This window comes from Condylura cristata, unplaced genomic scaffold (genome assembly GCF_000260355.1).
Source record: "Condylura cristata isolate star-nosed mole 26May11 unplaced genomic scaffold, ConCri1.0 scaffold00003, whole genome shotgun sequence".
Lineage (NCBI taxonomy): Eukaryota > Metazoa > Chordata > Mammalia > Eulipotyphla > Talpidae > Condylura > Condylura cristata.
In genome coordinates this window covers 29499195-29512861 of record NW_004567104.1, presented here as the reverse complement: position 1 = coordinate 29512861, position 13667 = coordinate 29499195, and the positions used below count along the sequence as shown (strand labels likewise).

General features: G+C 36.5%; 1 protein-coding gene across 1 annotated transcript in view; it reads left to right on the top strand.

The window, feature by feature from the left end:
* Positions 1-1215: 1215 nt before the first annotated feature.
* Positions 1216-13667, top strand: part of PAK2 (p21 protein (Cdc42/Rac)-activated kinase 2) — a 56136-nt gene continuing 43684 nt past the window's right edge. The window contains exon 1 of the mRNA XM_004675125.2: positions 1216-1517. The gene's annotated coding sequence lies outside the window, so the exon portion shown is untranslated. The remainder of the gene's footprint in view (positions 1518-13667) is intronic.

The window sequence follows — 13667 nt, the reverse complement described above, 5'->3', positions numbered from 1 at the left end:
TGTGTGTATGTTAATGGGACTATTTTACATGGTATTTAATAGTGTATTCTGTTGCTTCTTGGTTCCTGTCTTCTGCCCTTCAAATTTATTGAGTTTTTTGTTCTACATCTATAGGTAAGTGCCACTGATGACTATCTTTTCCCATTTCCACCGACAGCTCCCTAGTATCAGTCATGATTACTACCTGCTTAATTCATTTTCCTTCTATTCTTGCATATCTTTACTCCATTCTCCATATAGCAAACAAGTGATCTTAAAGTATAAACCAGATATCATTTTCTTGCTTGAAGAGCTAATAATTTCTTGGAGTTAAATCTAAACTCATTGCCAAGATATTCAATATCCTTCATGACATGCATCTTGTTTGTGATGGTATTTTCTCATATTATGCTACCCTTTTACAATAAATCCCAGCTACACAGCTTTTTGCTTCCTTCTGCCTCTAATGCTTTTCCTAGGGTGCTTGCCCTGAATCTTTTCTATTCGCAGGTTAGTATCACCTTCGTTGGTTGGAACCCAGTGGTGTAAGACGAAGGGATATGGGTACTCAGGGATGGGTAGGCTATAATGCACTTCTGGAGAGGTGTGAACCATTCCTCTGAGTCATACAGTGTTGTAAGCCAGTGTTACCGCTAATAATTTAATTTAAAAATAAATGTCACCTTAAAAATGCACTCTCTGGCTGTTCAATCTAAAGTAACTGCCCAGTTTTTTCTTCATACCAGGTATTTTTAATGTTTATTTTCATATTTGTAAGCTTCACAAAGGCAGATGACTCATGTTCACCCTTGCCTAACTGATGCCTAGTAGCACCTCATATATTTATAGAATTAGTCAATACATTGATGAACTCCATAAATAAAACGTGGAGGCCTTAATTTGTAAGGTGGGACTTAATTGGCTGCAAAATATAGTTAAGATTTTTAGGTGAAAAGCAAAATGGATAATGGATGAATTCCCAGAAGCGAACATCCCGGAGCAGCTTCATCTGTCATCAGCAGTCGTCTGTCATCATCTTTGTTGGCATACTCCTGCCTGGAGACAAAGCAGGATTTAATGAGCGACCGGTGGTTGTCCAGCCGTATTTGTCCGCTGTGAACTACAGCTCCCAGCAGCCCCCGCGCGAGCGCGCCCACTGAGAGGCGGGCCCGTCTCCGCCCCGTGAAGCGTGGGCCTGAGAGGGGCGGTGTTAGCCCCACCCCTCCCCGCCATCGCCCTCCCCCAGGGTTGTGGCCACGCGCGGCGGCGGCGGTTGTTCCGCTTCCCCTCCGGTCCGGGCGGTCGCCATTGCCGAAGGCTCCCTGCCCGCCCCTCCCGGTGCCCTGGGGCTCGGCTGCCGCCTGGCCTGGTCATAGCTGCCGCTGCGCTCCAGCGCGGCTCTTCTTCCCGTCCCGCTGCCCTTTTCCATTCCCTCCCCTCCCCGCCCCGCGCCGCGCGCTGGCCCGGGGCGGCTCCGGAGCCCGCCGGGAGCTTGGACCGAGGCGCCTCGCTGGGGCGGGGACCTTTCCTCGCCTGAGGTAAGTGTGCGACAGGCCTGGGACGCCGGCGGTCGCCCTCCTTCCTCTTCCTTCTCCGCGGCCTGCCGGCACGAGCGGCCCGGGGCAGCCGCCACCTGCGCGCTGAGCTGCGGCTCCTGGGGCGGTGGCTCATTGTCTGCTCCCTAGGGCTGTTTTCTTGATCTTTAGCCCGAAATGGGAAACTTTCGGGGCTGGTGCGGGCTAACTCTTCCTGGACCCAGCCCTGCCCTGAACCTTGTCGCTCCGCGGGCTCTGCCCTCTCCTCGCCTGTCTCCCTTTTCTTTCGTTTCAGCCTCTTCCTTTTCTGCTACTTCACAGTAAACCCAAAAGCCTCGGGTTTTATGCCTGGGTTTTTCCTTCTTACTGACTCCTCGCCCCTCCTTGCCCCATCTCTGGGTTCACCCCAGCTTCCTGGCTCAGGCATAGTCTTGAGCCCCTTTATGCCTCCTGAACTACATACAGCCTGTAATCTCGTCCCTCGTCTACCCTGGTGGAAACGTACCTGTTTTCTCAGTGTTGGAGGGCCTCTGCTTAGGGACAGAACTTTGGGATCTTCTCGTGATTCTGCTTTGGTCTTCAGCCAGAAGGAGAATATTTGCGCCTTTAGGTGACGAGCACCTTTTCACGTTTGGCTTTCTTTATTTAAAATAACACACCCAACGACGTCGCCACAGATTCTTCAGTCGACTCAGCCTTATACTAATTTAAAGTCGACCAAGAACTGAGCTGTGAAAAGTAATGGCGATGGTCAGTTGGTAACGGGGTTTAGTTTAGTTGTCATTTAAATGGGATTGCTCTCGAGGGAACTTGTGATTTGTTTCACCCTATATAAATAATGCCAGTTCTAATCGATGTACTTAACCTCAGTTCTGCCTTGCAAGTGATGTATCGTATCTGTTTTCTTTTTTAATCTCTGTAAAAGGACCCAAAAAGTGGTCAGGCCTAAAATTAGACTGAGACAAGTTGTGTTTTGGATCAAGGTTGTGCACGTCACGTTTTTCCCCTGCTCTGTTTGACTCTTCCGCTCATAAGTAGGCAGGATATTGAAATGTACAAGAATTTGCTCTGGGGGTTTTGTTTTTGTAAGGTTATCCAAAAGAATAACATTAAATAAAGTTAGATTGGGTTGAAGGCAGTGACTAGTAATTTTTAAAGCAAGTTAGAACTTGTCAACTTTGCCTGAAGCCCTGTGGCATTTGCAAAGCACATTCATTCTCATTTCTATATACTTTACATGTATGTGAAAAAAATATGAATGAAAAGCTTTGTTCATGTTTTCCTATTAAAGTTATTGATTTAAGGCAACTCTTTCATCCTTGACTTTTAAATCTTTCTAGCTGTTAATTAGTCAAGAACATTGACTTACATTCACCTTATGAAAAGTGAACTTCAAAATGTTTTGGACTATTATATATGTAGGTCCTAAACCCACTTTCAGATTTTGGTGAAGACAAACAACTAAATTCATTGAATTTTGTCTTTTCATTAAATGGTTCTTTGTCACCTAAGTAGCTTTAGAACCAAGCTTAAAAATTACTGTCATCATGTGATGGTAAAGTTTTCTTTAACTTATGGGAGGTCTTACTGTCCTCTTAGTTCTGTGGTGCAAAACTGTGTGGAAAAACCTGGTCTTTTGATGTCAGTTTCTCTGCCAGTTTTGTTCTTATAAGCAAATAGTTTTACTAAGGAAGAGTTCCTAGATATTCCACTCCTTTGGGGCCTTGATTCCTGATTTACTTTTATTGAGAGAAAGAGTTACTCTTCTGCAATTTTTTTGTCGTTAATAATAACCTTACAAATCCAAATTCATAAAACAGCATTAGGTTATAGTTAGAATATATCTACTAAACAATTGAATAGAGGTTTCTATGATCTTTATGATAGGCAGAGTCCTTGTAGGCTTGGTTAACAGTAGTTTATATTTCTTTATTTTTTAAAGATTTATGTATTTATGCATATAGAACTGGGGTACAGACCACAAGTGCCGGGGAGGATGAGAGGATTCACCCGACAGAGTGAGGAGCAGAACAGGTAGATTGACAATGCACACTGCTGAGAGGAGTTGGGGTGAGGGGGAGGTGTCAAGAGAGGTCTGCTACAACATGTGGGTCACACACACACACACACACACAATCAAACTCATGCTGCAGTGCCTGCAGAGAGCTTTGTACTGCTGTGCTTTAACCTTTTGGGCCAGCAGGGTTTTGATTAAAACCTAAAACCCAGTGGTTTATATTTCTTTTCAGTTATTCTTTTTTAAAGAGAAAACTTAGAACTTGTTCAGGTAGCTAGGTTTAAACTTTCAGTCATACTTTTTTTTTTTTTTAAAGATTCACTTATTTGTGCATACACAACTGGGGTACAGGCCAGAGATGCAGGGGCAGTGAGAGGACTCACCAGAGACAGAGTGGGGAGCAGAACAGGCCAAGTGAAGTACACTTGAGGAGAGCAGAGGGCAGGTCAAGAGAGGTCTGCGGGGCCATGTGGGTGACCTAGGGGGAGGGGGACTTGAATTTATGCTGAAGTGGCTTTAGCTTCTTAGTGCTGTGCTTTAACTCGCTGTCCCACCAGGGAAGGTCCCAGTCATGCTTTTTACAAAGCAACTTGTCTAGATAACTAAGGATGAAACAAGTAGGTACTGTTAAATTCTGCTTATCTTTGTTAATACTGATCAGGATAATATTCTAATAGCACATTTCTTTCTTTGTTCTTAATTTTCTACTTTTGATTAAAACCTAAAACTAAGCCATGTTGGCGTTCTTTTTTTTTCTTTTAAGATTTATTTATTTACGGGGTACAGGCCAGAGGTTCAGGGGTGGCAAGAGGATTCACCACAGAGTGGGGAGCAGAACAAGCAGATCAATCAAGTGCACTGCTGAGGGGAGCAGTGGGCGAGACAGAAGTCTGCTGTGCCATGTGGGTCACCTCTGGGGCTGGAGATGCTGCTGCTAGCTTGTAGTGATGTGTCTTAACTCCTTCCACCACCAGGGAGGGGCCCCTGTTAGAGGTCTTGATCCTTCAGGTGCTGAAGCTCTTCTAGTTAGAGAATTAATTTCAAACTAATCAGAAGGAGGAGTAACATTGCAATTCTAAGTTGTTTCCTGTATTCTCCTTCTGCCTAGAAAGAAGCAGAAATGGAAGGGAATAAATAGCCCTCATTGCTTTTATATAATACTGATTGTTACCTTCTGATCAGAGTTGAGTTTCACTACTTCACTTCAAGATCACTAACGTGAATAAGAGACTTCCATCGAAGTGGTGAATTTAACGTAGTACACACAGATGCTGATTTGTTGTATAATGACGCACACCTGAAACTTTTACATAATGTTATAATGCAGTGTTACTTAAATAAAAAAGTTTTTTTGAAATCCAAATATTCCTTCAGGATTTCAGACTTCTAGCCTTTTACCTCAGAGGTACATTAGTACTTACTCCATGTATCTGGAGTGGTTAGGAGCTGAGGACTTGGGTTTGAATCTTAGTATTCCATTTTATACTGGGCAAGATAGTTACTATTTTTTAGATTTGATTTTTTTTTTCACCTGTAAATTGGGAATTAATAACATAATGCAAAATTTCAGAAGGTTGTTTAGATCAAATGATATGGTAGATGTAGACTATTTAACATGCATTACCTGAGTGCTTAGTTAACATTAGTTGATACTCCATTCTACATAGGTTTTAATTTAATTGTTTCTACAGCAAGTGTGATAATTCCAAATTTAGATTTAAGGTTAGTTTCTGAAAGAAGTTGTAATCACAGGACCAAGTTCCTGAGACTGTAATTTAAATTAAAATTTTGGAAGGGGCCTTCCCTGGTGGCACAGCGGGTTAAAGCACAGCACTAAGAAGCGAAAGCCACTTCCGCATGAGTTCAATCCCTGCCTGCCCCAGATGACCACATGGCGCAGCAGACCTCTCCTGACCCACCTGCTGCTCCCCTCAGCAGTGCACTTAGTCAGTCTGCCTGTTCTGCCCCCCACTCTGTCTCTGGTGAAGTCTTTCACCACCCCTGAGTCTCTGGCCTGTATCCCAGTTCTGTATGCACAAATAAATAAATCTTAAAATAAAATAAAATAAAATTTTGGAAGAGGGGGAGAATTTGAAGTAGTATCACCCTGAAATAGAATATAGGTTTTTGGAAATCAGTTTTTTAGTTTTAAAAAGTATGTAATTACTCCAACTATTGGAAATTTGTGAAAATTAACAGAACCAAAATCACTTTAGTATCAGCCCTTGGAGATAACCATCATACCAGACTACATTAGTGTTTTCTCCTTATTAAAAGGTAAATTCCAAAAACTGTACATGCTTATCATGAAAGGTTGAAGCAAGCCAATTTATTTAGATTAAAAAATTAAAATTGTTCTTTATTCACTTTTTAACCCTTGCTTGGGAGGGTGTACACACTGTTAACAATTTTGCTTTACTTATGAGTTAGAAATATGCAATGTGTGTGTATAGTTTTTTAATACTGATTTTTTTTAATAGAAGAAAAATCTGGTCATTGGAAACTGCATAGTTTCCAATCAATGCATATATTATACCTCATCTTTGTTAAGAATCATGAGATAATCCACTATATGGTTGTACTTTATTTAACTGTTTATGGGCATATTGTGAGCAAATGAGCAACTAAAACCAGAGCCTTAGGGAATGTCCTTATATCTTTGTGCAAATGCAGGTGTATGCAACTATTTCCATATAAAGGATTCTTAACTGTGCATTTTAGTTTCAGTAGCTGCTGTCCAAGTCTGTACTTAACTACTTCCTTAGTGAATGGTAAAAGCTCTTCATACATATTAGGTATTAATCCTTTGCCTTCTGTTGTGAAGATTTTCCCTCTGCCACCTTTAGCAAAAGACATTTTTTGTTACTTTTAAAAGTTGTTGCATTTTAATCCTTCTGGAGTCTGTGTGTGTAGTAGAGAGTTCAAAACATAAAACAGTTTTGCTGATGAAATAAAAGTACAGGTAATAAAAGTATTTTAGGAATTTGAGGGTGATGTGAAAGTCTCAGGAATTTGGAGAGAAATATTGTGATGGTTTTATGAGAAGCATTACATGTAAAAGGAAAAAAAAGAATACTCCTTTAATCACTATCTCATCATCTACCTATTCATTCTCATCCTTCAAATACCAGTGTTTTTAGTGTCTCTTTCTTTGAGTCTTCCTGATATCACTATAATTTAGATGTATTTAGTGTTTTTTGTATTTTCTTTACATGTTAAGCCATAACCTTTATTTGTACTGTGCTGAAAGCGTGAACTGTTTCTCAATTTTTGTCAGTTGAAACTAATCAAAGAGGGATGTATATTGGAGAACTCAGACGTGTAGGTTAAAAAGTGATATATGTCTTTGTAAGGCATTTATTAATCCCACATTACTGAGATCATTTTATGCCTTTCTAATCTATCCCATTGGTAATATTTTTTTTCATATAAATGGTCTCAAAAGGGAGATTTATTTTGGTCTTGCATTTATATTTTTAATTTTGAAGTGTGTTTTAAAGTATAATCTGTTTCTGATAAGGTAATTTCTATTTTAATTTTGAGATTCTTAAGTGATTTATAGGTTTACTAATGAATTTTATGTAACGTGCATAAGCAATAACAATTGGGTAAAGTATTTAGAAACTTTCTGATACTTTAAAAAGCAAATTTTTAAAGAATAAGAAATTACTTTGGCAGATAATATCAATGGAAATACAGCCAGTTGTCTGATAATATCTTTGTTATAAATTCTTCCTGGATGTTTTTCACATAATTGATTGAATATTTGAAAGGGATAAAAAAAATTGTAAGTACCCCATCCCATTCTTCATAGGTAACTATTGTTGCTATTTTGGTGTGTCTCCTGCAAGGCTCATTATCTTTTCTGTGTATGTACATGGTTTACTTTTATGCAGTTGGAATCCTATTCTATACAATTTGCTGTCCTTTTTTTAACTTACCATTAAATCTTCAAAGGCTCCTAAAAAGTCTCTAAAAAGCTGTTTTTTTAATGTTGTAGACCTGTGCCTTATTTCCACTATTTTCCTGTTGCTGAATCTGTAATTTATTTCCAGCATTTTATATAAATAATGGTGTAGTGAATATCTTTCTGTTCATCCCTGATTGCTACTTTAGAAACTCCTAGAACTTGAAGTAGAAAAGAACTAGAATTTCCTAGAAATGGAATTATTGAACATGGGTGTATTTAAAATTATTAAAATGCCCTTCAGAAAGGTATCACTAACAGTGTAAATTCTTTTTTACCACTTTCCTTATTGAAACAATGATTATTCTTAACAGAATTTAAGAATTTAATTTAGTGTTTTTTGTATTTTCTTTACATGTTAAGCCATAACCTTTATTTGTACTGTGCTGAAAGCGTGAACTGTCAATTGAAACTAATCAAAGAGGGATGTATATTAATGCAGTTTGCTTATTGCTATTCAAATAAAATATAAAAACTACAGTTTAATTTGTATATCTTTTTTAAGTTATTACTCTTTGTTAATTTGACTTCTTTCCATTACATCTGATAAGTACAGAATCTGATACCTAGCTTTTTGTCTTCACTAGTCTTTTATTATCTTACAAGACATCTTGCTAAAATTTTACTATAGTTTTCCAGGTTTATTGTATTTTTGGAGTTCATTATTTTAAACCTTTCCCCTCCCCAAATACTAACTTGTATCCTTTCTACTGTATTACATTAGTCAAAATCTGCCAGAAAGTTAAATCAGAGAGGTGATAATTGTATTAGAATGTCTCTGGCATTTTTATTATATTCTGACAACTGTTGATTTTAGAAACAGATTATTTTATTTTGTCCTACTTTACAGAAAATAGAAATGGCTTCTGGAATTTATCAGATGTTTTTGTAACACTTATTTAGGTAATGATAAACTTTCTTTTACCTACTGATATGACTGCATAATAAATGTTGCTAATAATAAAATGAATCCTAAGGCATGTATTAATAAGACACACAAAACTTCACTTATGGTTATCAAATATACATAATTTATTGGAAAAAAAATAGAAGAGCTCTGACATTTGGTAAGAGTATGGTAGCTTTGATAATTCTGTGCCCTATATTAAGGAATCTGTACATATTCATGAGTCAGTTTTGATAATTTATATTTCTCCAGATTTAATATATAAAGTTTTTCAAATATAGCTTATAAGATGTAATACTCTATCACATTTAAAATCTTTTTATCATCTTTTAGAGATTCATTGTTTTTCTTTATTTGACAGATGTTTGTCTATTTTAGTGATTTTTTTTTTTTAAGGTTGATTTGTATATACAAAGACTGGGGTGTAGGCCAGAGGTGTGGGGGGTGGTGAGAGAATTCACCAGAGACAGAGTGAGTGGGGAGCCCAACGGTGTTCTTACTGTAATACACTACTGAGGGGAGCCTTGGGTAAGACTGGAGAGGTCTGCAGCACCTTGTGGGGTTAGCTCCCTGGCTGGGGATGGAACTATAGCACTGTGTCTTTAACCCCTGCACCACCAGGGAGGCCCCCTGCTTAATAATCGGTTCCTAATAACGAGCTCTGAAATGTACTCTCTTGTTTTTCTGATTCCCTGGTTTCTAACTTTTTTTTTATTTTTTGCTCTTCCTCTTTTCTCCATTTTTTGGGTATACATTTTCCTAATTCAAATTCCTAATTCTTTTTTGCCTTAATAAAGTGTTTAATGCCATTACATTGCCTCTGAGTAAAGCTTTGGCTGTATCCTGTAATTGACGTGAGTTATCTTCATTACTTTTCAGATAAGTTGGTTGTTCCTAGGACAGGGCACACAAAAAATGAGTGTATCTGTCAATTGAATTTTAATTACTCAAGTTACTTAGTTTATTAATAATTCTTATTTATTACAAGATTTAGTCCTTTACTAACCTGTCAAACACTAAGATAGCATTGTTTTGGGGAAAATTGTTTTCACATCATTACCTTTATGACCTTTACATTTCTGTTTCTTCTGCCTGAATACTATCTTTCTCTCCACAGTACTTGTTTTGAAGAGAGACTTTCCCTGATCAGCCATCCCTCTAGCTATATCTCTGCTTGGTATTTAATTTCTTAACCTTTTTGTGTGTTTTCTTTGTAGCACTTTTATCTTAATGTTTTTCATTTACTTGTTTAAGTTTCTTTTGCATTTATTTTATTCAGAACTTAGAACAAATAGGTAATCGGTATGTGTTGGTTGAGTAAAGGTGTGATGGTTTATTTTATTTCTAATGATTATTAATTTTTGAATAGATTTTATTTCATACAGCTGTTTTAGGTTCTCAGCAAAATTGAGCAAAAAGTACAGAGTTCTCACATGCCTATGCCCCCCCTCTCTTTCTAGCTTCCCCCACCATCAGTATCCTGGAACATCTGGTATTTTGTTAGAATCAGTGAACCAGTACTGACACATTATCAACCAAAACCCATAGTTTATATTAGAGGTCACTCTTTTGTGTTGCACATTCTATGGATTTTGATAAATGTAGACTGACATTCATCATATAGTTTCTATAACACTAAAAGTCCTATATATGCCACCTATTCCCTCTTCTCTAATTTCTGGTAACCCTGCTCATTGTCTCACGATTTGCCTTTTCCAGAAGGTCATATGGATGGAATCACAGAGTATAATCTTCCAACTTCTTTCACCTGTCAACATGCAATTAAATTTCCTCCTCATCTTTTCATTGATTAATAGCTCATTTTATTTTAACATTGAATTATACTCCATTATCTGGTTGTACCACAGTTTGTTTAACCTACCAAAGGACATTTTGGTTGATTCCACACTTGGCAGTTGTAAATAAAACTGCTCTAAGTATTTTTGTTTAGATTTTATGTGGATATAAATTTTCATCTGACTTGGATAATTAAGGAGCTTAATTGCTGAATTGTATAGTAAGAGTATATTTAGTTTGGTAAGAAAATGCTAAACTTTCAAAGTAACTGTTCTTCTATTTTTCTGTCAACACAGTATGAAAGTTCCTGTTGCTCCACATGCTCATTAGTATTGATGTCAGTGTTTGGGATTATAGCCATTCTAATAAGTATATAATGTTAACTCATTATTTTCACTTGTAATTCCATAATAATGTAAGATGTTGAGCATCTTTTCACATGCTTCTTCACCATCTGTATCATATCTTTGGTGAGGTGTCTCATCAGATCATTTGACATTTTTTATTGGGTTGTTCATTTCTTAAAGTTGTGTTTTAAGAGTTCTTTGTATTTTGGGTAAAATTCCTTTGTATTGAATCTTTTGCAAATATTTTCTCCTAGTCTGACTTATCTTCCCATACTCTCGATTCTAATAAATTTTATCACACATTTTGGTGCATTATTATTTTGGTGTTTGTTGTAAGTCCCATCCTACTAAAGAGCCCCACAGTAATTACCTCATCAGTAAAAATGATTGTCATGTTTAATATTTTGGAATCTTGTATTTTACTTAAATTCCTGTCATATTTTTCTTTGTTGAGTAAATTACCCAACTTTGTCTATGCATGCCATTTTGTTCATTTGTGTCTCCTAAATTACACTAGTATATTTTTGTTGTAATGCAAAGAATGCTTAAACCTTTTGTTTATTTTCATAATGAATTCTGTTGTTTCTGTCATTTAATGCTTTTTTTAAATCTGATTCATTACCACCTCTTCAGGTTGTAAAATTAACATAAAATTGCCATCTAAACCATTTTAAGCATATAACTCTTTAAGTACATTTTTATTGTACAGTCATCACCATTTACAGAACTTCTTCATCTTCTTCAAGTGAATCTGTATACTCAGTAAGCACTAATTCCTCCTCCTCCTCTCTCTCCTTTGCCCTTAGCAACCCATTCTCTAATCTCCTTTTATGATTTTTGCCTATTTGATGATTCATTTAAGTGGAATCGTGTAAGATGTGTCCTTTTGTGTGTGACTTACTTCAAAAGTATAATGTTTTCAAGGTCTAAGCATGTTGTAGCATGTGTCAGACTTTATTTCTTTTAAAGACTGAATAATTCAATTCAGAGTGTGTTTGATTTATCTAGTTACCTGACATTTTCTAGTTTTGTTTTGTAAATTGTTTATGCTTTTATTTCATATACTTGTAATGAACACACCCTGTTTTTAAAGTCCACTGATTTTTACAGTTTAAATTCAAGTATAAATAAAAAATTTTAAAGAAAATTTTTTGATTTGTCAGAAAAATAAAAGATTTATCTTGTTTATGCATACAAGCACTGTGGTGTAGGCCATAGGAGTTGGGGGAGTGAGAGGTTTCACCAGAGGTGAAAGGGGAGCAGAAGAGGCAGAGGTACTAAAATACACTGCTAAGGGCAGTGGGCAAGATGGGAGAGGTCTGCAGCGCCATTGATTGAACTGGTGCAACAGTGGCTGCAAATAGCTTCATAGTGCTGAGACTTAATCCCTTACTCCACCAGGGAGGCCATAATCTTTTTTTTCTTAATACACTCTAATTTGATCTCCCTTTCCTCTCCATGGTGAGTTTGGACCTCAGACTAATATTAGTATGTTTTTGTACATTTTAAGTTAATGTTTCAAGACTTTAATGCTGGCATTTACATTTGTATTAACAAAATATTTAAACATTATTTAAATGGGGTCAGTGGTCTTTGCCACTTTCTCGTTCTTAAATTCAAATTGTTTTCTTATGTATATGTAGGTCAACTAGTTATTTTCAGCTAATATTTTTAGTAGGAATAACTGGAAGAGCATATTTAATAATCACTAGATTCTAATGTCCTGAAATTTTGTGGCTATTAATTTGTAATCTTGCATTAATTATTTTGCTTCAGTGCTTTTTGTGCCTGTTGAACTATTTTGACAGTTTCTGTATTAGCTCCTTACAGTCTACATATTTGATTCTTTTTTCATTTCAGTACATATTTTTGGCTAAGTTCTGTTTTCTTCCTTGAAAAGATTTATGATAATTTTGTTGGCTAATTGTACTCCTTAAATGTTTGTCGCTATTATTTCACAGCTTTCCTTTATCTAATTTTTCATTAGGCTTTTATTCTATTTACATTTTAGTTTCTTTGCATTGCTTAAACATTTACTTATCTCCCTTTTTATCTTAATTTCATTTCATCTTCTTTTCTTTCTGAATATACCTGTTCTGTTTGCCAGACAATATTTGAAAATTATTGCTGTGTCCTGTAGTAATTGTATGCCAACTTGTGTATACAATACAATATTTTACTTGTATGACTGTATCTTTGAGAAAGCTGTGTGTCAATCCAGGTTTTTCTGTGCCTTTTATATCTCCTCTTGAACCATACACACAGAGAAGTCGATTGTTTTCTGGGATTTGCATGATAGTCTTCTCAGTTATGTGAAAGATGAGAAGATAAGGAACTATGGTTGTCCCCCAGAACTCTCTGCATTGCAAGGAATAAATGGCTTAGCAAGGGTAACTGACTAGTTTGTTCTGATTTTGACTAATTGTCTTAGTTTTGTAAGACTAGAGATCTTAAAGACAACTTTGGGTATATAACTAAAAGGACAGTTAGCCAAGCGGGACAGTGTATCTTCATATAGTCTAGGCAGATGGTTTTATGAAGCAGAGCATGGCTAGGTCATGATTTGAGTTACATTTGAGTGACCTTGAGCTAGTGGAAATCCTTAAAAGGTTAGCTATAAAACGCTTTATGGAGATTTGGGGATAAGGCGGATGAATGATAATAGTGTTTTGCTATCCATGATAATCCAGTTGAGTTTTTTTAAGATTTAGATAATAATGACTTCAATAATAATTAATTAGTCCACCATCTTTCAGTACAATGTTTTAGATTGATCATAGATTAAGTTTTATAGGAAAATGATATCTTTTTCAATTTGCATCTCTTTGATATCTAGTGAAGCTGGATGTTTTTCATATATATATTGTATGCATTGCCCCACTCTGCTTTTTTTTTTTTTTTTCCATTTTGAATTTGTGACCATACTTGGGGAAAGCTGAACTCTATACTGTTGAACTTTTTTTTTTTCTCACTACTGTTGCTTTTAAGTAATCTTTGTTGTTGTTCCTTACCTCACCTTTTTCTACTTTGCCGGCAATTTTGAAGGATTTTCTGAATTTCACTCCTTTATTTCTTTCATTCTTGGTCATTTTTGAACTTTTTTATTGTAGTGACTAGG